Genomic DNA, 25000 nt, shown 5'->3' on the forward strand with positions numbered 1-25000 from the left:
CTGAAGTAACTACTAGTAACTGAAGTAAGTTACAGAAGTAAGTACCTGAAGTAAGTAACTACTAGTAAACAGAAGTAAGTTCTGAAGTAAGTAACTGAAGTAAGTAACTACTAGTAACAGAAGTAAGTACCTGAAGTAAGTTACAGAAGTAAGTACCTGAAGTAAGTAACTGAAGTAAATAAGTAAATAACTGAAGTAAGTAACTACTAGTAACTTAGGTAGGTAACCACTAGTAACTGAAGTAAGTAACTACTAGTAACTGAAGTAAGTACCTGAAGTAAGTAACTGAAGTAAGTTACAGAAGTAAGTGGTTAGAGCGTTGGGCCAGTAACCGAAAGGTTGCTGGATCGAATCCCCGAACTGACAAGGTAAAAATCTGTCGTTCAGCCCCTGACAAAACAACCCACTGTTCCCCGGTAGGCCGAATTTGTTCTTAACTGACTTGCCTAGTTAAAGGTTACATTTTTAAAAAGTAAGTAACTGGAGTAAGTCAGTGAAGTAAGTAATGAAAAGGAGGACCTTTTTACTGAAAAATATGTTTGTTTTCTATGATTGTGTTTTGCTTTTCATGTATTGATGTGACCATTGATGTGAATAGTGATGTGAACATTGATGTGAATAGTGATGTGAATAGTGATGTGAAAATTGATGTGAAAATTGATGTGAATAGTGATGTGAACATTGATGTGAATAGTGATGTGAATAGTGTATATTGAGGTGCATTGATGTGAATAGTGATGTGAATAGTGATGTGTTTAGTGTATATTGAGGTGTATTGATGTAAATAGTGATGTGTTTAGTGATGTGCTTTGTGTATATTGAGGTGTATTTATGTGTATTGATGTGAATAGTGTATATTGAGGTGTATTGATGTAAATAGTGATGTGTTTAGTGTATATTGAGGTGTACTGATGTGAACGTCGATGTTTTTAGTATATATTGAGGTGTATTGATGTGTATTGATGTGTTTAGTGATGTTTTTAGTGTATATTGATGTGTATTGATGTGTTTAGTGATGTTTTTAGTGTATATTGAGGTGTATTGATGTGTATTGATGTGAATAGTGATGTTTTTAGTGTATATTGAGGTGTATTGATGTGTATACAGGGATCAGCTGTGAAAGAGACCTTGGACTCAGCATGACTCCCTGTTGAAATAAAATATATAAAACTATACTAACAGCTAATGTCACTTAACAGTTGTGTGTCCTCTCCTACTGTCATCTGGCTTGCTCTCTCCTTGCCCTCTCATATTCTTTCTCTCTCTCTCTCATATTCTTTCTTTCTCTCTCTCTCTCTCTCTCTCTCTCTGTCTCTCTCTCTCTCTCTTTCTCTCTCTCTATTGTACTTATGAAAGACTGCAAGCTAAACGTGCTGGGGTAAATGAACCAGACTTCTCTGCCAGTCAAAAGGGTCATCATTGAAAATGATTGAGGACTATTTTGGCGATGAGGTGGGTAGCTAATGGTAATAACCTGAGCAGTGCCAGTGGTCATTCACACTTCGGGTAATTTGGCCTGAGGGCAAATTAAATAAAATCAAATTGTATTGGTCACATACACATATTTAGCAGATGGTATTGGGGGTGTAGCGAAATACTTGTGTTCCTAGCTCTGACAGTGGAGCAATATCTAACAATACACAACAATACACACACATCTAAAAGTAAAATAATGGAATTAAGAAATGATAAATATTAGGACGAGCAATGTCGGAGTGGCATTGACTAAAATACAGTAGAATAGAATACAGTATATACACTACCGTTCAAAAGTTTTGGGTCACTTAGAAATGTCCTTGTTTTTATAAGAAAATCACATTTTTGATCACAGTGTAGACATGGTTAATGTTGTAAATGACTATTGTAGCTGGAAACGGCTGATTTCAGATGGTCTATCTACTGCTGTCCTGTCGATGTGGACAGGGGGGTGCACCCTCTGATGTTTCCTATCTCTTTTGTTTTGTTGACGTTGAGTGAGAGGTTATTTTCCTGGCACCACACTCCCAGGGCCCCCTGTAGGCTGTCTCATTATCGTTGGTAATCAGGCCTACTACTGTTGTGTCGTCAGCAAACTGAGCACGCACCCTGAGCACGCACCCTTGTGGGGCCCCAGTGTTGAGGATCAGCCTAGTGGAGGTGTTGTTTCCTACCTTCACCACCTGGGGGGCGGCCCGTCAGGAAGTCCAGGACTCAGTTGCACAGGGTGGGGTTCAGACCTAGGGCCTCGACCTTAATGATGAGCTTGTAGGGTACTATGGTGTTGAATGCTGAGCTATAATCATTGAACTTCATTGTTACATAGGTGTTCCTCTTGTCCAGATGGGATAGGGCAGTGTGCAGTGTGCAGTGCGATGGCATCGTCTGTGGACAGAGTCCAACCCTTTGACTGATAGGAGTCACTAAGCAGCCACTGTTAGACCCACGATCCCTCAGGAGGAGTGGCATCACATTAACACTGGCTACGTCCCAATTGGCACCCTATTCCCTTTATAGTGCACTACGTTTGACCAAGGCCCATAGGGAATGCCGTTCGGGATGCATCCACTGTCTGTACTGTAGGTTATTCACTCCATAACTCCAGGCTCTCCAGACAGAGGGCCATTCATGTTAAATGATGTGTAGGAGTTTAATCCTCTGAGATTTAGCTGACTGGCTGGCTGGCTGGCTGGCTGGCTGGCTGGCTGGCTGGCTGGCTGGCTGGCTGTGTCCCAGTCATTTAATTGGCCTGGTTAATAAAGCTTCCCAGTGAGAAGTTTCTGTCTGTGTGTGTCGCTATGCAGTGCTATTGGAGTGGAGCAGGTTCTGTGTGTTGCTATTGGAGTGGAGCAGGTTCTGTGTGTTGCTATTGGAGTGGAGCAGGTTCTGTGTGTTGCTATTGGAGTGGAGCAGGTTCTGTGTGTTGCTATTGGGGTGGAGCAGGTTCTGTGTGTTGCTATTGGAGTGGAGCAGGTTCTGTGTGTTGCTATTGGAGTGGAGCAGGTTCTGTGTGTTGCTATTGGAGTGGAGCAGGTTCTGTGTGTTGCTATTGGAGTGGAGCAGGTTCTGTGTGTTGCTATTGGAGTGGAGCAGGTTCTGTGTGTTGCTATTGGAGTAGAGCAGGTTCTGTGTGTTGCTATTGGAGTGGAGCAGGTTCTGTGTGTTGCTATTGAAGTGGAACAGGTTCTGTGTGTTGCTATTGGAGTGGAGCAGGTTCTGTGTGTTGCTATTGGAGTGGAGCAGGTTCTGTGTGTTGCTATTGGAGTGGAGCAGGTTCTGTGTGTTGCTATTGGAGTGGAGCAGATTCTGTGTGCTGCTATTGGAGTGGAGCAGGTTCTGTGTGTTGCTATTGGAGTGGAGCAGGTTCTGTGTGTTGCTATTGGATTGGAGCAGGTTCTGTGTGTTGCTATTGGAGTGGAGCAGGTTCTGTGTGTTGCTATTGGAGTGGAGCAGGTTCTGTGTGTTGCTATTGGGGGGTAAACATTCCGTACTTTGTGATTTGAGGGCTGCTGATTCCCTGCTTTGTTATTGAAGCGGACAGCTGATTCCCTGGTTAAATTTATTCAATTCTAGTCTCTTTGATCAGTACTGGTGGTGAATGATTAGCAGGGAGGGGGTCTGACTGACTGACTGACTGACTGACTGACTGACTGACTGACTGACTGACTGACAGACAGACTTACTGCACTGACTGACTGACTGCGCTGACTGCATTGACTGACCGACTGACTGACTGATTGACTGACTGGCTGCGAACCAGACCTAGCACTAACAACATGTGGTAGAGTCAGAGAGAGTTACAGAGAGTTACAGAGAGTTACAGAGAGTTACAGAAAGTCAGAGAGAGTTACAGAGTTACAGAAAGTTAGAGAGAGTTACAGAGAGTTAGAGAGAGTTACAGAGAGTTAGAGAGAGTTACAGAGAGTTACAGAGAGTTACAGAGAGTTAGAGAGAGTTACAGAGAGTTACAGAGAGTTACAGAGTTACAGAGTTAGAGAGTTACAGAGAGTTACAGAGTTAGAGAGAGTTACAGAGAGTTACAGAGTTAGAGAGTTACAGAGTTACAGAGTTAGAGAGTTACAGAGTTAGAGAGTTACAGAGTTAGAGAGTTACAGAGTTAGAGAGTTAGAGAGTTACAGAGAGTTACAGAGTTAGAGAGAGTTACAGAGTTACAGAGAGTTACAGAGTTAGAGAGAGTTACAGAGTTACAGAGAGTTAGAGAGAGTTACAGAGAGTTACAGAGAGTTACAGAGTTACAGAGTTAGAGAGTTACAGAGTTACAGAGAGTTACAGAGTTAGAGAGAGTTACAGAGAGTTACAGAGTTACAGAGTTACAGAGAGTTACAGAGTTAGAGAGAGTTACAGAGTTACAGAGAGTTAGAGAGAGTTACAGAGAGTTACAGAGTTAGAGAGAGTTACAGAGAGTTACAGAGAGTTACAGAGTTACAGAGTTAGAGAGTTACAGAGTTACAGAGTTACAGAGAGTTACAGAGTTAGAGAGAGTTACAGAGAGTTACAGAGTTACAGAGTTACAGAGAGTTACAGAGTTACAGAGTTAGAGAGTTACAGAGTTACAGAGTTAGAGAGAGTTAGAGAGAGTTACAGAGAGTTACAGAGTTAGAGAGTTACAGAGAGTTACAGAGTTAGAGAGTTACAGGGAGTTACAGAGAGTTACAGAGAGTTACAGAGTTAGAGAGAGTTAGAGAGTTAGAGAGAGTTACAGAGTTACAGAGAGTTAGAGAGAGTTACAGAGAGTTACAGAGAGTTACAGAGAGTTACAGAGTTACAGAGTTAGAGAGAGTTAGAGAGAGTTAGAGAGAGTTACAGAGTTAGAGAGAGTTAGAGAGAGTTACAGAGAGTTACAGAGAGTTACAGAGTTAGAGAGAGTTACAGAGAGTTAGAGAGAGTTACAGAGTTAGAGAGAGTTAGAGAGAGTTACAGAGAGTTACAGAGAGTTACAGAGTTACAGAGTTAGAGAGAGTTAGAGAGAGTTACAGAGTTAGAGAGAGTTAGAGAGAGTTACAGAGAGTTACAGAGTTAGAGAGAGTTAGAGAGAGTTAGAGAGAGTTACAGAGTTAGAGAGAGTTACAGAGAGTTACAGAGAGTTACAGAGAGTTACAGAGTTAGAGAGAGTTACAGAGAGTTACAGAGTTACAGAGAGTTACAGAGAGTTACAGAGAGTTACAGAGTTACAGAGTTACAGAGAGTTACAGAGAGTTACAGAGAGTTACAGAGTTACAGAGAGTTACAGAGAGTTACAGAGAGTTACAGAGAGTTACAGAGTTAGAGAGAGTTACAGAGAGTTACAGAAAGTTACAGAGTTAGAGAGAGTTACAGAGAGTTACAGAGTTACAGAGTTAGAGAGAGTTAGAGAGTTAGAGAGAGTTACAGAAAGTAACAACAATACAGATTCCATCCAGACAACATTGCCCTAGAGCACACAAAACTATATCTACCTTGGCCTAAACATCAGCACCACAGGTAACTTCCACAAAGCTGTGAACGACCTGAGAGACAAGGCAAGAAGGGTCTTCTACGCCATCAAAAGGAACATCAAATGCGACAAACCAATTAGGATCTGGACAAAAATGCTTAAATCAGTTATAGAATACCCTTTATGGTTGAGGTCTGGGATCCGCTCACCAACCAAGAATTCACAAAATGGGACAAACACCAAATAATGTAGAAAAGAGCCGTTCAATTCTACAACCACCTAAAAGGAAGTGATTCCCAAACCTTCCATAACAAAGCCATCCCCTACAGGGAGATGAACCTGAGAAGAGTCCTCTAAGCAAGCTGGTCCTGGGGCTCTGTTCCCTTCTCTACTTTCATGTAACTATTTGCACATTGTTACAACACTGTATAGAGACATATGACACTTGAAACCTCTTTATTCTTTTGGAACTTTTGTGAGTGTAATGTTTATTGATCATTTTTTATTGTTTATTTCACTTTTGTTTATTATCTATTTCACTTTCTTTGGCAATGTAAACATGTTTTTCCCATGCCAATAAATCCCTTTAAATTGAGAGGGGGAGAGAGGGAGAGAGAGGGGGAGAGGGGGAGAGGGGGAGAGAGGGAGAGGGAGAGTTGTACATTGTTACAACACTGCATATATATAATATGACATTTGTAATGTCTTTATTGTTTTGAAACTTCTGTATGTGTAATGTTTACTGTTCATTTTTATTGTTTATTTGACTTTTGTATATTACCTACCTCACTTGCTTTGGCAATGTTAACACATGTTTCCCATGCCAATAAAGCCCCTTGAATTGAATTGAATTGAATTGAGAGAGAGAGAGAGAGACAGAGAGAGAGAGAGAGAGAGAGAGACAGAGACAGAGACAGAGACAGAGAGAGAGAGAGAGAGAGAGAGAGAGAGAGAGAGAGAGAGAGAGAGAGAGAGAGAGAGAGAGAGAGAGAGAGAGAGACAGAGACAGAGACAGAGACAGAGACAGAGACAGAGACAGAGACAGAGAGATAGAGAGAGACACAGAGAGAGAGAGAGAGACACAGAGAGAGAGAGAGAGAGAGAGAGAGAGAGAGAGAGAGAGAGAGACAGAGACAGAGACAGAGACAGAGACAGAGAGAGAGAGAGAGAGAGAGAGAGAGAGAGAGAGAGAGACAGAGACAGAGAGAGAGAGAGAGAGAGAGAGAGAGAGAGAGAGAGAGAGAGAGAGAGAGAGAGAGAGAGAGAGAGACCTACTCCTATGGTAGGTTCACCTATAGCTCATCTCTTGGCAGTAGCACTGTAGACTACTTTATCACTGACCTCAACCCAGAGTCTCTCAGAGCGTTCACAGTCAGCCCACTGACACCCCTATCAGACCACAGCAAAATCACAGTCTACTTGAACAGAGCAATACTCAATCATGAGGCATCAAAGCCAAAGGAACTGAGTAACATTAAGAAATGCTATAGATGGAAGGAATGCAGTTTGGAAACCTACCAAAAAACAATTAGGCAACAGCAAATTCAATCCCTTTTAGACAACTTCCTGGGTAAAATGTTCCACTGCAATAGTGAAGGTGTAAACTTGGCAGTAGAAAATCTTAACAGTATATTTGACCTCTCAGCTTCCCTATCAAATCTAAAAATCTCAAATAGAAAACCGAAGAAAATGAACAACAATGACAAATGGTTTGATAAAGAATGCAAAAATCTAAGAAATAAATTGAGGAACCTGTCCAACCAAAAACATAGAGACCCGGAAAACCTGAGTCTACGCCTTCACTATGGCGAATCACTAAAACAATACAGAAATACACTACGGAAAAAGAAGGAACAGCACGTCAGAAATCAGCTCAATGTAATTGAAGACTCCATAGACTCTAACCAATTCTGGGAAAATTGGAAAACACTAAACAAACAACAACACAAAGAATTATCTATCCAAAATGGAGATGTATGGGTAAACCACTTCTCCAATCTTTTTGGCTCTATAACAAAGAATAAAGAACAAAAACATATACATGATCAAATACAAATCCTAGAATCAACTATTAAAGACTACCAGAACCCATTGGATTCTCCAATTACCTTGAATGAGTTACAGGACAAAATAAAAACCCTCAAACCCAAAAAGGCCTGTGGTGTTGATGGTATCCTTAATGAAATGATCAAATATACAGACAACAAATTCCAATTGGCTATACTAAAACTCTTTAACATCGTCCTTAGCTCTGGCATCTTCCCCAATATTTGGAACCAAGGACTGATCACCCCAATCCACAAAAGTGGAGACAAATTTGACCCCAATAACTACCGTGGAATATGCGTCAACAGTAACCTTGGGAAAATACTCTGCATTATCATTAACAGCAGACTCGTACATTTCCTCAATGAAAACAATGTACTGAGCAAATGTCAAATTGGCTTTTTACCAAATTACCGTACAACAGACCATGTATTCACCCTACACACCCTAATTGACAACCAAACAAACCAAAACAAAGGCAAAGTCTTCTCATGCTTTGTTGATTTCAAAAAAGCCGTCGACTCAATTTGGCATGAGGGTCTGCTATACAAATTGATGGAAAGTGGTGTTGGGGGTAAAACATACGACATTATAAAATCCATGTACACAAACAACAAGTGTCCGGTTAAAATTGGCAAAAAACACACACATTTCTTCACACAGGGTCGTGGGGTGAGACAGGGATGCAGCTTAAGCCCCACCCTCTTCAACATATATATCAACGAATTGGCGCGGGCACTAGAACAGTCTGCAGCACCCGGTCTCACCCTACTAGAATCCGAAGTCAAATGTCTACTGTTTGCTGATGATCTGGTGCTTCTGTCACCAACCAAGGAGGGCCTACAGCAGCACCTAGATCTTCTGCACAGATTCTGTCAGACCTGGTCCCTGACAGTAAATCTCAGTAAGACCAAAATAATGGTGTTCCAAAAAAGGTCCAGTCACCAGGACCACAAATTCCATCTAGACACCGTTGCCCTAGAGCACACAAAAAACTATACATACCTCGGCCTAAACATCAGCACCACAGGTAACTTCCACAAAGCTGTGAACGATCTGAGAGACAAGGCAAGAAGGGCCTTCTATGCCATCAAAAGGAACATAAATTTCAACATACCAATTAGGATCTGGCTAAAAATACTTGAATCAGTCATAGAGCCCATTGCCCTTTATGGTTGTGAGGTCTGGGGTCCGCTCACCAACCAAGATTTCACAAAATGGGACAAACACCAAATTGAGACTCTGCATGCAGAATTCTGCAAAAATATCCTCCGTGTACAACGTAGAACACCAAATAATGCATGCAGAGCAGAATTAGGCCGATACCCACTAATTATCAAAATCCAGAAAAGAGCCGTTAAATTCTACAACCACCTAAAAGGAAGCGATTCCCAAACCTTCCATAACAAAGCCATCACCTACAGAGAGATGAACCTGGAGAAGAGTCCCCTAAGCAAGCTGGTCCTAGGGCTCTGTTCACAAACACAAACACACCCCACAGAGCCCCAGGACAACAGCACAATTAGACCCAACCAAATCATGAGAAAACAAAAAGATAATTACTTGACACATTGGAAAGAATTAACAAAAAAACAGAGCAAACTAGAATGCTATTTGGCCCTAAACAGAGAGTACACAGTGGCAGAATACCTGACCACTGTGACTGACCCAAACTTAAGGAAAGCTTTGACTATGTACAGACTCAGTGAGCATAGCCTTGCTATTGAGAAAGGCCGCCGTAGGCAGACATGGCTCTCAAGAGAAGACAGGCTATGTGCACACTGCCCACAAAATGAGGTGGAAACTGAGCTGCACTTCCTAACCTCCTGCCCAATGTATGACCATATTAGAGAGACATATTTCCCTCAGATTACACAGATCCACAAAGAATTCGAAAACAAATCCAATTTTGATAAACTCCCATATCTACTGGGTGAAATTCCACAGTGTGCCATCACAGCAGCAAGATTTGTGACCTGTTGCCACAAGAAAAGGGCAACCAGTGAAGAACAAACACCACTGTAAATACAACCCATATTTATGTTTATTTATTTTAACTTGTGTGCTTTAACCATTTGTACATTGTTACAACACTGCATATATATAATATGACATTTGTAATGTCTTTATTGTTTTGAAACTTCTGTATGTGTAATGTTTACTGTTCATTTTTATTGTTTATTTCACTTTTGTATATTATCTACCTCACTTGCTTTGGCAATGTTAACACATGTTTCCCATGCCAATAAAGCCCCTTGAATTGAATTGAATTGAATTGAATTGAGAGAGAGAGAGAGAGAGAGAGAGAGACAGAGACAGAGACAGAGACAGAGAGAGAGAGAGAGAGAGAGAGAGAGAGAGAGAGTTTGAGTTTTTATAAAACCTTTATTTTATACTCAAATGTTAACACAAATAATGACACACTGTCTTTTCAGAAATGAATCAACAAATGTAATTCCTAAACGAAAAATAAATAAATACATACCATCTACATTCAACTTATTTCTTCAGCAAAAAATAATTTCCCCTCCTCTACAAAACAAAGCGCTCCTTCGTATGCCCACTTCTCCTCAAACAATATGAGATCTTTTACAGCTGAGAAGAACTCAAAATCTACTTTTATTCTTGCTTTCACTAATCCTTTAAAAACACATCTTACATCCTGCCCATATCCCGTTTCTATCTTATGTTTCCTACTCAGAAAAATGGACATCTTAGCTTGTCCCAAAATAAAATTTAACATTTGACATTTTCTTTTCTGTTGCTTACTATATCTGAACCCCAAAATAAAAACAGTGTTATTGAAAACCTCCCCTACAGCTTTAAACAAAGATTCCAGCATTTCCAATAGAGGTTTTATCCTCTCACACTCCATAAAACAGTGAAAAATAGTTTCTCTTATATTACAAAAAGGACATCCATCTCTAACATCTGAGTTAATAACAGATATAAAAGCATTAACTGCAATTATACCATGTAAAACCCTCCATTGCATATCACCAGTACCCTTTTGTAACGGTGGCTTGTACAGTGCTCTCCATTCTGGCTTTACTTTATCATCAATGCCCAATTTTACCCTCCATGGAGTGTCTTTTCTATTTTTCAATTTATCTTTGTTCAACACCTTGACACACCCCCTATACAAGTCCTTCCCATTCACCTCATCCAAACTCACCTCCTCCAACCCTCTCAAATCCATCAATAACACCTTTCTTTCTGACTCTGAGATATTTGGTGTAATCCCTAGTCTTGGAAATGAGACGTCTTCATCTTGTATATTCTTCTTGTGGTTACTAAGCATACCCCACTCTTCTGCTGACAGAGCCTTCCTGCAGCTCCCCAACATTTGTCCGACAATCCTTTCCGACCTCATCCCCAAATGTTCAGCCACCCGTCTTCCATCCATTAAGGCGGGCCCAGCCATGGCCATTAACTGTTTTAAGGTGATTATTTTGCCCTTCACCAGAATCTTGGAGAAATGTGGAACAGCTGCAGTTGTACAATCCAGTCTTGCCCCATACACCAGCGGTTCCTCCAACAGCCAATGCACTGACTCCGCTGAATTTCGTCTGGACACCTTCATTATGCTCCACACTCTGAGAAGGCCTCTGTAAAACGGAGGTACTCCCTCCCTAGAAATCTGTCTACTATCAACCAGAAATAAAGCCTTCTTTAATCCTAATCCTCCAACCCTCTGTAATACAAGACCTGCCACCCCTCTCCACACCACATTTTCCGGTCCATAAAGCAACCTTTGAATAAACTGAAACCGGAAAGCAGCAGCTCTACTAGCAAGATGTACAAGACCTTGTCCCCCCTCCTCTTTTGATAAATACAAAACACTTTGTGGAACCCAATGATATTTATCCCAAAAGAAATCCACAATAATTGCCTGTATCTTAGCCAGAAGGCCAGATGGTGGTTCTAAAACTGACAACCGATGCCACAGTGCAGAGGCAATCACATTATTAACTATAATAGTGCGCCCCCTATATGACATACGAGATAATAACCAACGCCATCTCCTCATCCTCCCTTCCACCATTTCAACCACCCCACTCCAATTCTTTTCCATAGTCCCCTCATCTCCTAGGTACACTCCAAGATACTTAAAACCTCCCTTACACCATTCTAGCCCCCCTGGCAAAGCCATGATCCCTCCAGCCCATTTCCCAATCTGTAAAGCACAACTCTTTTCCCAATTTACCTTTGCAGAGGATATTCCCCTAAAACGATCAACCATTATACTCAAACTATCCACCTCCGCTTGATTTTTCACTAACACAACTACATCATCAGCATAGGCTGAGAGACGAATAGGAGGAATATCCTCTGAAAGGTACACCCCTTCAATGCGACTTCTAATGCTATTTAGTAGTGGCTCTATAGCAATGGCATACAACATCCCTGACAAAGAACATCCCTGCCGAATACCTCTACACACTTTAAAAGGAGCACTCAAACCACCGTTAACTTTCAATACACTTTCAATGTCACCATATATCACCTTTATCATGGCAATAAAACCCGAGCTGAACCCAAACGCCTCAAGCGTGTGCCATAAATATTTATGTTCAACTCGGTCAAATGCCTTTTCCTGATCAATTGAAATTAGACCAGCATCCAACCCAATAGCCTTAGAGACGTCCAAAAAATCACGAATCAGAGAAATGTTATCCCCTATCTGCCTGCCAGGAACACAGTAGGACTGGTCCGTATGTATGATTTGCCCCATCACCTCCCTCAGCCTGTTGGACAAAGCCTTTGACAATATCTTATAATCAGTGCACAATAAAGCCACCGGCCTCCAGTTCTTCACCTCCCTAGGGTCACCCTTTTTGGGCAATAGGGTGAGGACAGCCCTTCTGCAGCTTATTGGTAGTAACCCTCCGGTTAAACTATCATTAACTACTGCTAGCCAATCCTCTCCCAACATAGCCCAAAAAGACTTTAAAAAATCAACGGGAAGCCCATCAATGCCTGGTGCCCTTCCATTTTCCATGCCTTTTAATGCAGTGTATAACTCCTGCAAAGACAATGGTTGCTCCAGCTCAACCTGAGCTTCTGCAGCCACCTTTGGGAGCCCATCAAAGAACTGTTGTGTCACTGTTTTATCCTCTTTGTACTCACACTTATAGAGCTCAGCATAGAACTCTACTGCCCTCTTTCTAATTTCACTCGGGCTAGTGAGCTCTTGTCCAACAGCTGATTTGAGACAATTAATAATTTTTCTTTGTCCATTCTTTTTCTCTAAACTGTTATGCTGATGAATGAGGACCCAAAAGCGACGTAATAGTAACAGAGTCTTTATTCCAGTATCAAACAAACAATGATTCTCCTGGATATATCAAAGGTAAATCCAAAACAGGAAACTGAAATCCTCTCGTCAGTAGAGAGGAACGACAGGAGACGCGACCACAGACTGCAGGTCGCTTCAGGAAGGCACAGGCCGTAGCTGACATAGACACCTGCTCACACGCAGCATCTGAAGAAGGCAAAAACACGACAGGGCGGAACAAGGACACAGGAACAGCAAACATCAAACAAGAATCCGACCAGGACAGAAGCGGAAAACAGAGGGAGAAATAGGGACTCTAATCAGAGGGCAAAATAGGGGACAGGTGTGAAAGAGTAAATGAGGTCGTTAGGAGAATGAGAAACAGCTGGAAGCAGGAACGGAACGATAGAGAGAGAGAGCGGGAGAGGGAGAGAGGGAGGAGGAGAGAGAGAGAGAGAAAGAGGGAAAGAACCTAATAAGACCAGCAGAGGGAAGCACAGGGACAAGACATGAAGATCAAAGACAAAACATGACAGTACCCCCCCACTCACCGAGCGCCTCCTGGCGCACTCGAGGAGGAACCCTGGCGGCAACGAAGGAAATCATCAATCAACGAACGGTCCAGCACGTCCCGAGATGGAACCCAACTCCTCTCCTCAGGACCGTAACCCTCCCAATCCACTAAGTACTGGTGACCACGTCCCCGAGAACGCATGTCCATGATCTTTCGTACCTTGTAAATAGGAGCGCCCTCGACAAGGACGGGGGGGGGGGGAGGGAAGACGAACGGGGGCGCGAAGAAAAGGCTTGACACAAGAGACATGGAAGACAGGGTGGACGCGACGAAGATGTCGCGGAAGAAGCAGTCGCACAGCGACAGGATTGACGACCTGAGAGACACGGAACGGACCAATGAACCGCGGAGTCAACTTGCGAGAAGCTGTCGTAAGGGGAAGGTTACGAGTGGAAAGCCACACTCTCTGACCGCGACAATACCTAGGACTCCTAATCCTACGTTTATTGGCGGCTCTCACAGTCTGCGCCCTGTAACGGCAAAGTGCAGACCTGACCCTCCTCCAGGTGCGCTCACAACGTTGGACAAAAGCCTGAGCGGAGGGAACGCTGGACTCGGCGAGCTGGGACGAGAACAGAGGAGGCTGGTACCCAAGACTACTCTGAAACGGAGATAGCCCGGTAGCAGACGAAGGAAGCGAGTTGTGAGCGTACTCAGCCCAGGGGAGCTGTTCTGCCCAAGACGCAGGGTTTCGAAACGAAAGGCTGCGTAATATGCGACCAATCGACTGATTGGCCCTTTCTGCTTGACCGTTAGACTGGGGATGAAACCCGGAAGAGAGACTGACGGAAGCACCAATCAAACGACAGAACTCCCTCCAAAACTGTGACGTGAATTGCGGACCTCTGTCTGAAACGGCGTCTAACGGGAGGCCATGAATTCTGAACACATTCTCAATGATGATTTGTGCCGTCTCCTTAGCGGAAGGAAGCTTAGCGAGGGGAATGAAATGTGCCGCCTTAGAGAACCTATCGATAACCGTAAGAATCACAGTCTTCCCCGCAGACGAAGGCAGACCGGTAATAAAGTCTAAGGCGATGTGAGACCATGGTCGAGAAGGAATGGGAAGCGGTCTGAGACGACCGGCAGGAGGAGAGTTACCTGACTTAGTCTGCGCGCAGTCCGAACAAGCAGCCACGAAACGGCGCGTGTCCCGCTCCTGAGTAGGCCACCAAAACCGCTGGCGAATAGAAGCAAGCGTACCCCGAACGCCGGGATGGCCAGCTAACTTGGCAGAGTGAGCCCACTGAAGAACAGCCAGACGAGTAGAGACAGGAACGAACAGAAGGTTACTAGGACAAGCGCGCGGCGACGCAGTGTGAGTGAGTGCTTGCTTTACCTGTCTCTCAATTCCCCAGACAGTCAACCCGACAACACGCCCTTCAGGGAGAATCCCCTCGGGGTCGGTAGAAGCCACAGAAGAACTAAAGAGACGGGATAAGGCATCAGGCTTGGTGTTCTTATTTCCCGGACGATAGGAAATCACGAACTCGAAACGAGCGAAAAACAACGCCCAACGAGCCTGACGTGCATTAAGTCGTTTGGCAGAACGGATGTACTCAAGGTTCTTATGGTCAGTCCAAACGACAAAAGGAACGGTCGCCCCCTCCAACCACTGTCGCCATTCGCCTATGGCTAAGCGGATGGCGAGCAGTTCGCGGTTACCCACATCATAGTTGCGTTCCGATGGCGACAGGCGATGAGAAAAGTAAGCGCAAGGATGGACCTTATCGTCAGACTGGAAGCGCTGAGACAGAATGGCTCCCACGCCCACCTCTGAAGCGTCAACTTCGACAATGAATTGTTTAGTGACGTCAGGAGTAACAAGGATAGGGGCGGATGTAAAACGCTTCTTGAGGAGATCAAAAGCTCCCTGGGCGGAACCGGACCACTTAAAGCAAGTCTTGACAGAAGTCAGAGCTGTGAGAGGGGCAGCCACTTGACCGAAATTACGAATGAAACGCCGATAGAAATTAGCGAAACCGAGAAAGCGCTGCAACTCGACACGTGACTTAGGAACGGGCCAATCGCTGACAGCCTGGACCTTAGCGGGATCCATCTGAATGCCTTCAGCGGAAATAACAGAACCGAGAAATGTGACAGAGGAGACATGAAAGGCGCACTTCTCAGCCTTCACGTAGAGACAATTCTCTAAAAGGCGCTGGAGTACACGTCGAACGTGCTGAACATGAATCTCGAGTGACGGTGAAAAAATCAGGATATCGTCAAGGTAAACGAAAACAAAAATGTTCAGCATGTCTCTCAGTACATCATTAACTAATGCCTGAAAGACAGCTGGAGCATTAGCGAGACCGAACGGCAGAACCCGGTATTCAAAATGCCCTAACGGAGTGTTAAACGCCGTTTTCCACTCGTCCCCCTCTCTGATGCGTACGAGATGGTAAGCGTTACGAAGGTCCAACTTAGTAAAGAACCTGGCTCCCTGCAAAATCTCGAAGGCTGACGACATAAGGGGAAGCGGATAACGATTCTTAACCGTTATGTCATTCAGCCCTCGATAATCCACGCAGGGGCGCAGAGTACCGTCCTTCTTCTTAACAAAGAAAAATCCCGCTCCGGCGGGAGAGGAAGAAGGCACCACGGTACCGGCGTCGAGAGAAACAGACAGATAATCCTCGAGAGCCTTACGTTCGGGAGCCGACAGAGAGTATAGTCTACCCCGAGGGGGAGTGGTCCCCGGAAGGAGATCAATACAACAATCATACGACCGGTGAGGAGGAAGGGAGCTGGCTCTGGACCGACTGAAGACCGTGCGCAGATCATGATATTCCTCCGGCACTCCTGTCAAATCACCAGGTTCCTCCTGAGTAGAGGGGACAGAAGACACAGGAGGGATAGCAGACATTAAACACTTCACATGACAAGAAACGTTCCAGGATAGGATAGAATTACTAGACCAATTAATAGAAGGATTATGACATACTAGCCAGGGATGACCCAAAACAACAGGTGTAAAAGGTGAACGAAAAATCAAAAAGGAAATGGTCTCACTGTGGTTACCAGATACTGTGAGGGTTAAAGGTAGTGTCTCACATCTGATACTGGGGAGAAGACTACCATCTAAGGCGAACATGGGCGTGGGCTTCCCTAACTGTCTGAGAGGAATGTCATGTTTCCGAGCCCATGCTTCGTCCATAAAACAACCCTCAGCCCCAGAGTCTATCAAGGCACTGCAGGAAGCAGCCGAACCGGTCCAGCGTAGATGGACCGACAAGGTAGTACAGGATCTTGATGGAGAGACCTGAGTAGTAGCGCTCACCAGTAGCCCTCCGCTTACTGATGAGCTCTGGCTTTTACTGGACATGACATGACAAAATGTCCAGCAGAACCGCAATAGAGGCAAAGGCGGTTGGTGATTCTCCGTTCCCTCTCCTTAGTCGAGATGCGAATACCTCCCAGCTGCATGGGCTCAGTCTCTGAGCCGGTGGGAGGAGATGGTTGAGATGCGGAGAGGGGAAACACCGTTAACGCGAGCTCTCTTCCACGAGCTCGGTGACGAAGATCTACCCGTCGTTCTATGCGGATGGCGAGTGCAATCAAAGAGTCCACGCTGGAAGGAACCTCCCGGGAGAGAATCTCATCCTTAACCTCAGCGTGAAGTCCCTCCAGAAAACGAGCGAGCAACGCCGGCTCGTTCCAGTCACTGGAGGCAGCAAGAGTGCGAAACTCTATAGAGTAATCCGTTATGGATCGATCACCTTGACATAGGGAAGCCAGGGCCCTGGAAGCCTCCTTCCCAAAAACTGAACGATCAAAAACCCGTATCATCTCCTCTTTAAAGTTCTGATAATCGTTAGAACACTCAGCCCTTGCCTCCCAGATAGCTGTGCCCCACTCCCGAGCCCGACCAGTAAGGAGTGATATGACGTAAGCGATCCGAGCTCTCTCTCTTGAGTACGTGTTGGGCTGGAGAGAGAACACAATATCACACTGGGTGAGAAAGGAGCGACACTCAGTGGGCTGCCCAGAGTAACATGGTGGGTTATTAACCCTAGGTTCCGGAGACTCGGAAGACCAGGAAGTAGCTGGTGGCACGAGATGAAGACTCTGAAACTGTCCAGAGAGATCGGAGACCTGAGCGGCCAGGGTCTCAACGGCATGACGAGCAGCAAACAATTCCTGCTCGTGTCTGCCGAGCATTGTTCCCTGGAACTCGACGGCAGTGTTGAGAGAATCCATAGTCGCTGGGTCCATCTTGGTCGGATTCTTCTGTTATGCTGATGAATGAGGACCCAAAAGCGACGTAATAGTAACAGAGTCTTTATTCCAGTATCAAACAAACAATGATTCTCCTGGATATATCAAAGGTAAATCCAAAACAGGAAACTGAAATCCTCTCGTCAGTAGAGAGGAACGACAGGAGACGCGACCACAGACTGCAGGTCGCTTCAGGAAGGCACAGGCCGTAGCTGACATAGACACCTGCTCACACGCAGCATCTGAAGAAGGCAAAAACACGACAGGGCGGAACAAGGACACAGGAACAGCAAACATCAAACAAGAATCCGACCAGGACAGAAGCGGAAAACAGAGGGAGAAATAGGGACTCTAATCAGAGGGCAAAATAGGGGACAGGTGTGAAAGAGTAAATGAGGTCGTTAGGAGAATGAGAAACAGCTGGAAGCAGGAACGGAACGATAGAGAGAGAGAGCGGGAGAGGGAGAGAGGGAGGAGGAGAGAGAGAGAGAGAAAGAGGGAAAGAACCTAATAAGACCAGCAGAGGGAAGCACAGGGACAAGACATGAAGATCAAAGACAAAACATGACATAAACCAAAGAAAAACTTGGATGAGGCATCCATTTCAGATATTCCCTGAAACTTACTTCTCACCAATGCCCCCTGTGCTCTGATACCCAGCAGGTCTGCCAATGCAGCTTTTCTCCTCTTGAGGGCCTGAGTATGGCCTCGATCTCCTGTGGTCTCAACCAACGTCATGAGTTCCACTATTTCAACCTCTAAGGCTTTCATTGATCTGGTGATATCCTTGGTGACATTCCTCGTGTATTGATTACAGAATTGTTGAATCTGGATTTTCCCTATATCCCACCACTGTTGAAGTGATATAAAACTGGCCTTTTGAGACCTCCACCTCTCCCACAAAAAACTGAAACATTTCCTGAAATGAGCATCACTCAATAAAGTTGTATTAAAATGCCAGTATGCACTTTTGGGTTTTACATCATTAATGAACACCACCTCTGTTATTAAACAATGATCAGAAAATCCCACTGGGGTTATCACACTTGATTTACAAACCTGAGATTGATGCTCAAAACAATAAAACCTATCTAACCTAGCCATAGAAATGATGTTCTCTCTCACATGCGCCCAGGTGTACTGCCTTGTTCCTCCATGTTGACTCCGCCAAATATCACACAATTCATGTGTTACAATAAGGCGTTTTAAAAAAGTCCTTGAGGCTATATGAGGTTCTTGGTGATTTCTATCTAAATCGCTGACTGTGCAGTTGAAATCCCCAGCAATAAATAAATAATCCTCTTTATTACATTTCTCAATGGTATTTGATAATGTCTCTAAAAAACATACCCTCTCAACTGTCACCACTGGGGCATATACATTTATCAGACACATAGTGATGTTTTCATACCTTGCTCTGACTTTTAATAACCTCCCCTCAACTATCTCCTCAATCTCATAAGACAAAGGCAAAAACCCTTTTGAGAACAAAATAGCCACCCCCCCACTTTTTGAGTTTTTATGACTACACACCACTGTCCCACCCCACTCCTGTTGCCACATGACTTCATTTTCCAAATTACTATGCGTTTCTTGTAGAAATATTATGTCACTTCCCTTTCCCCTAATTAACTCATACACCATGGCTCTTTTTTTACCATCTCTTGCCCCATTTACGTTTAAAGAAGAAATCTTAAAACTGCTCATGGATGAAAAAAATATACAGATGATGATACAGCCACCACATCTCTTTACAGAGTTAAAACTGCAACTGAACTCTTTCATTTTCTTTCGAATTTACATCACTTATCACTCTCGTGACCACTTTCTTGAGTCTAGCAATTTCAGGGCTTTTCAACCCTCCTCCTGTAATTTTTGACATCAGAAACTTTGCTGATTCAATAAACAATTCACTTTCAGGGAAAAAATCAGTTACATTGTAATCCTGCATATATTTCTTCCCTTTTGTCAACTTCAGAAATTGACGTATCTTCTCAATTCCATATCTCCCTTCTATCCCATTTGTCTCGCTACATTGTTGTGACGCGTCAGAAGACTCACTCTCGCTATCCTCCCCAGAAGAAAACTCCACCATCTCTACCACTTGTTCATCTTCAACTGATTTATCACTCTCTACCTTTCTCTTAGAACTAGACCCTTCACCCCCCCTTACGTTCTTCCTTTTACTCCTAGGTATTTTGAAAACATCTGCTTCTTTTTCCGTTATTTCAATCTCCTCTTGCCCTCCAATTTCATTTTCCAGCACCACCTCAGCGACGGCAGTCGCAATCTCACCACCTGTTTCCCCTCCCTCTTTGTTCTGATCTACCACAATTTCCACCTTATCCACAATGCCTTCTTCTCCTACTTTTCCAACCACATCTGCCCACCTTCTCCCTTCCCCTGCACCCTTAGCATTTTCATCCCTTCGCGGTGGTGCGTTATTTGCACCAGCACTATACCCACTACCGGTCTCAGCGCGCTCATTCTCGGGACAACTGCGAACTAAATGCCCCTCTTTTCCACATCCAAAGCATTTCATTGATTCAGTCGAAGCGTAAAATACATAATCAAATCCATCAATCTTAAAACTGAACGCTAAATTCAGTTCATCTACGTCCTTTTTTAAAATCATATGCACTTGTCTCCTATGAGACACGACATGTTTCAGCAACGGAGATTTGCATCCAAAAAGAACTTTCTTTATTGTAGATACGATTTGACCATGACGAGATAACTCTCGTTCCAACACTTCATCTCTAACAAAAGGTGGTACGTTAGAAAGTATCACTTTTTTCGCCGGATTCATAAGCGGAAATACCTGCGTCTGTGTCTCCCGCAACACAACACCCGTCTCGACTATTTTATTCACCTTTTCAATAGAATCTAAGAAGATCACTACAGCGCTATTCATCCTTGAGGCTGATTTGATGCTATCATACCCAATTATAGCACCTACAGCCAGGCTACATTCTTCTACTGAACACCCGGCCGACGCTGGAATCTTTACTCCATTCCTCCTACTAAGTTTTTCAAACTCTACACTTCCGCGAGTGGCCATTTCAACCAGCCCCACCCGCTGGTTGTGCCCTCGCGAAAAAACAAACAAACAACCTCAACGATCCCACCACCCTTATACGTGCTTAATGATAGTTAAACAATATACCCTTAAAACAACTAAACTAATCAATATATATATATATATACATACCAAACCCAATAGAGTGAAAAGAAATTACATTCGCTCTCACAATCACTCCTGCTTGACGACTCACTCCCAGCATGCACTCCGACGAGAGAGAGAGAGAGAGAGAGAGAGAGAGAGAGAGAGAGAGAGAGAGAGAGAGAGAGAGAGATAGAGAGAGACACAGAGAGAGAGAGAGAGACACAGAGAGAGAGAGAGAGAGAGAGAGACAGAGACAGAGAGAGAGACAGAGACAGAGAGAGAGAGAGAGAGAGAGAGAGAGAGAGAGAGAGAGAGAGAGAGAGAGAGAGAGAGACAGAGACAGAGACAGAGACAGAGACAGAGACAGAGACAGAGAAAGAGAGAGAGAGAGAGAGAGAGAGAGAGAGAGAGAGAGAGAGAGAGAGAGAGAGAGAGAGAGAGAGAGAGAGAGAGAGAGAGAGAGAGACAGAGAGAGAGACAGAGAGAGAGAGAGAGAGAGAGAGAGAGAGAGAGAGACAGAGACAGAGACAGAGACAGAGACAGAGACAGAGACAGAGACAGAGACAGAGACAGAGACAGAGAGAGAGAGAGAGAGAGAGAGAGGCCAGTTGGAGCTGGTCACTAGATCCATTAACAGCAGCTCTGATGCACCGGCAGAAATGGAAACACTCGTCTTAAAGTTCATGTTCAGGAACATCCATGTCCTTCATTGTTTGTGGAGGGAGAGAGGAACGGAACAGAAGACCAGCAATATCCCACAATGCTGCCTGCCTGGCAAATAAAACGCTGTGGGGCAGTGCCAAATGGCACACTATGCCCTATACAGTGGATTACTTCTAGTCAGGGTCCATAGAGGTCTGGTCAACAGCAGTGCACTATATAGGCAATAGGGTGTCATTTGAGACTCAGATTAGAAGAGCAACACACCCACCATGCTGGCCAATGAAAAGCTATTTGTTTTGCTGTCTCAATGCTGTGAACGTGACATTACTGTTGCTATGGTAAACCATGGGTAAAGTAAAGTAGTATCTCAACGAAGTAAACATCATACACCCTGTGGCCTTGACATTACTGTCGCTATGGTAAACCATGGGTAAAGTAAAGTAGTATCTCAACGAAGTAAACATCATTCAACTGCAACCATGACACAAACAAACACAAAAACATCCTGAAATAAAAAAATATATTGCATTTCTTTCATGGACTTTAAAAGACTAGAGGGAGGCACACAAATTGTCACAGAATCAAAATCAGAATGAATGTGTGGTGGAACAGAAATAAAACTGTCATCTGTTAATGGTAATGTGACCGCTCTGTAAGTGAATACATGCACAGGAAGGTGTTTTAAATCAGAATAAATGACCCCCCCCCTCACCTCCTTTAGGAACAAGACAGGATATCTCCAGGGAGATACAGAGACACATTTTTCCTGAATAAATCCATAAAAATGTGTTTGGAAATGAATTAAAATGGAAAACAAGAGGCATTAATCCCAACTAAATGGCCCTAAGAGTCCCTGTGTAGAACAGTAATTACAGAGGATGAATAATAGGGAGGATATTTAGAGCTTCAACCTCAGCCTGCCTGTTAGTTAACTCTCGCCTTAGTGACACACCTCCGCCTGCCTGTTAGTTAACTCTCCCCTTAGTAACACACCTCAGCCTGCCTGTTAGTTAACTCTCCCCTTAGTAACACACCTCAGCCTGCCTGTTAGTTAACTCTCCCCTTAGTAACACACCTCAGCCTGCCTGTTAGTTAACTCTCCCCTTAGTAACACACCTCCGCCTGCCTGTTAGTTAACTCTCCCCTTAGTAACACACCTCAGCCTGCCTGTTAGTTAACTCTCCCCTTAGTAACACACCTCAGCCTGCCTGTTAGTTAACTCTCCCCTTAGTAACACACCTCAGCCTGCCTGTTAGTTAACTCTCCCCTTAGTAACACACCTCAGCCTGCCTGTTAGTTAACTCTCCCCTTAGTAACACACCTCAGCCTGCCTGTTAGTTAACTCTCCCCTTAGTAACACACCTCAGCCTGCCTGTTAGTTAACTCTCCCCTTAGTAACACACCTCAGCCTGCCTGTTAGTTAACTCTCCCCTTAGTAACACACCTCAGCCTGCCTGTTAGTTAACTCTCCCCTTAGTAACACACCTCCGCCTGCCCGTTAGTTAACTCTCCCCTTAGTAACACACCTCAGCCTGCCTGTTAGTTAACTCTCCCCTTAGTAACACACCTCAGCCTGCCTGTTAGTTAACTCTCCCCTTAGTAACACACCTCCGCCTGCCTGTTAGTTAACTCTCCCCTTAGTAACACACCTCCGCCTGCCTGTTAGTTAACTCTCCCCTTAGTAACACACCTCAGCCTGCCTGTTAGTTAACTCTCCCCTTAGTAACACACCTCAGCCTGCCCGTTAGTTAACTCTCCCCTTAGTAACACACCTCAGCCTGCCTGTTAGTTAACTCTCCCCTTAGTAACACACCTCAGCCTGCCTGTTAGTTAACTCTCCCCTTAGTGACACACCTCAGCCTGCCTGTTAGTTAACTCTCCCCTTAGTAACACACCTCCGCCTGCCTGTTAGTTAACTCTCCCCTTAGTAACACACCTCAGCCTGCCTGTTAGTTAACTCTCCCCTTAGTAACACACCTCCGCCTGCCTGTTAGTTAACTCTCCCCTTAGTAACACACCTCAGCCTGCCTGTTAGTTAACTCTCCCCTTAGTAACACACCTCAGCCTGCCTGTTAGTTAACTCTCCCCTTAGTAACACACCTCAGCTTGCCTGTTAGTTAACTCTCCCCTTAGTAACACACCTCAGCCTGCCTGTTAGTTAACTCTCCCCTTAGTAACACACCTCAGCTTGCCTGTTAGTTAACTCTCCCCTTAGTAACACACCTCAGCCTGCCTGTTAGTTAACTCTCCCCTTAGTAACACACCTCAGCCTGGCCGTTAGTTAACTCTCCCCTTAGTAACACACCTCAGCCTGCCCGTTAGTTAACTCTCCCCTTAGTAACACACCTCAGCCTGCCTGTTAGTTAACTCTCCCCTTAGTAACACACCTCAGCCTGCCTGTTAGTTAACTCTCCCCTTAGTAACACACCTCCGCCTGCCCGTTAGTTAACTCTCCCCTTAGTGACACACCTCAGCCTGCCTGTTAGTTAACTCTCCTCTTAGTAACACACCTCCGCCTGCCTGTTAGTTAACTCTCCCCTTAGTAACACACCTCAGCCTGCCTGTTAGTTAACTCTCCCCTTATTAACACACCTCAGCCTGCCTGTTAGTTAACTCTCCCCTTAGTAACACACCTCAGCCTGCCTGTTAGTTAACTCTCCCCTTAGTAACACACCTCAGCCTGCCTGTTAGTTAACTCTCCCCTTAGTAACACACCTCAGCCTGCCTGTTAGTTAACTCTCCCCTTAGTATCATGACTCAACCTGGCCTGTTAGTTAACTCTCCCCTTAGTAACACACCTCAGCCTGCCCGTTAGTTAACTCTCCCCTTAGTAACACACCTCAGCCTGCCTGTTAGTTAACTCTCCCCTTAGTAACACACCTCAGCCTGCCTGTTAGTTAACTCTCCCCTTAGTAACACACCTCAGCCTGCCTGTTAGTTAACTCTCCCCTTAGTAACACGCCTCAACCTGCCTGTTAGTTAACTCTCCCCTTAGTAACACACCTCAGCCTGCCTGTTAGTTAACTCTCCCCTTAGTAACACACCTCAGCCTGCCTGTTAGTTAACTCTCCCCTTAGTAACACACCTCAGCCTGCCTGTTAGTTAACTCTCCCCTTAGTGACACACCTCAGCCTGCCTGTTAGTTAACTCTCCCCTTAGTAACACACCTCAGCCTGCCTGTTAGTTAACTCTCCCCTTAGTGACACACCTCAGCCTGCCTGTTAGTTAACTCTCCCCTTAGTGACACACCTCAGCCTGCCAGTTAGTTAACTCTCCCCTTAGTAACACACCTCAGCCTGCCTGTTAGTTAACTCTCCCCTTAGTAACACACCTCAACCTGCCTGTTAGTTAACTCTCCCCTTAGTATCATGACTCAACCTGCCTGTTAGTTAACTCTCCCCTTAGTAACACGCCTCAGCCTGCCTGTTAGTTAACTCTCCTCTTAGTAACACACCTCAGCCTGCCCGTTAGTTAACTCTCCCCTTAGTAACACACCTCAGCCTGCCTGTTAGTTAACTCTCCCCTTAGTAACACACCTCAGCCTGCCTGTTAGTTAACTCTCCCCTTAGTAACACACCTCAGCCTGCCTGTTAGTTAACTCTCCCCTTAGTAACACACCTCAGCCTGCCTGTTAGTAGGTACCTG

General features: G+C 44.5%; 1 protein-coding gene across 1 annotated transcript in view; it reads right to left on the reverse strand.

Moving 5' to 3' along the window:
• The window catches only part of LOC139570881 (protein sidekick-2-like), a 524727-nt gene that overhangs the window by 347469 nt on the left and 152258 nt on the right, over positions 1 to 25000 (reverse strand). The window lies entirely within an intron of this gene.

The sequence above is a fragment of the Salvelinus alpinus genome, chromosome 1 (assembly GCF_045679555.1).
Source record: "Salvelinus alpinus chromosome 1, SLU_Salpinus.1, whole genome shotgun sequence".
Lineage (NCBI taxonomy): Eukaryota > Metazoa > Chordata > Actinopteri > Salmoniformes > Salmonidae > Salvelinus > Salvelinus alpinus.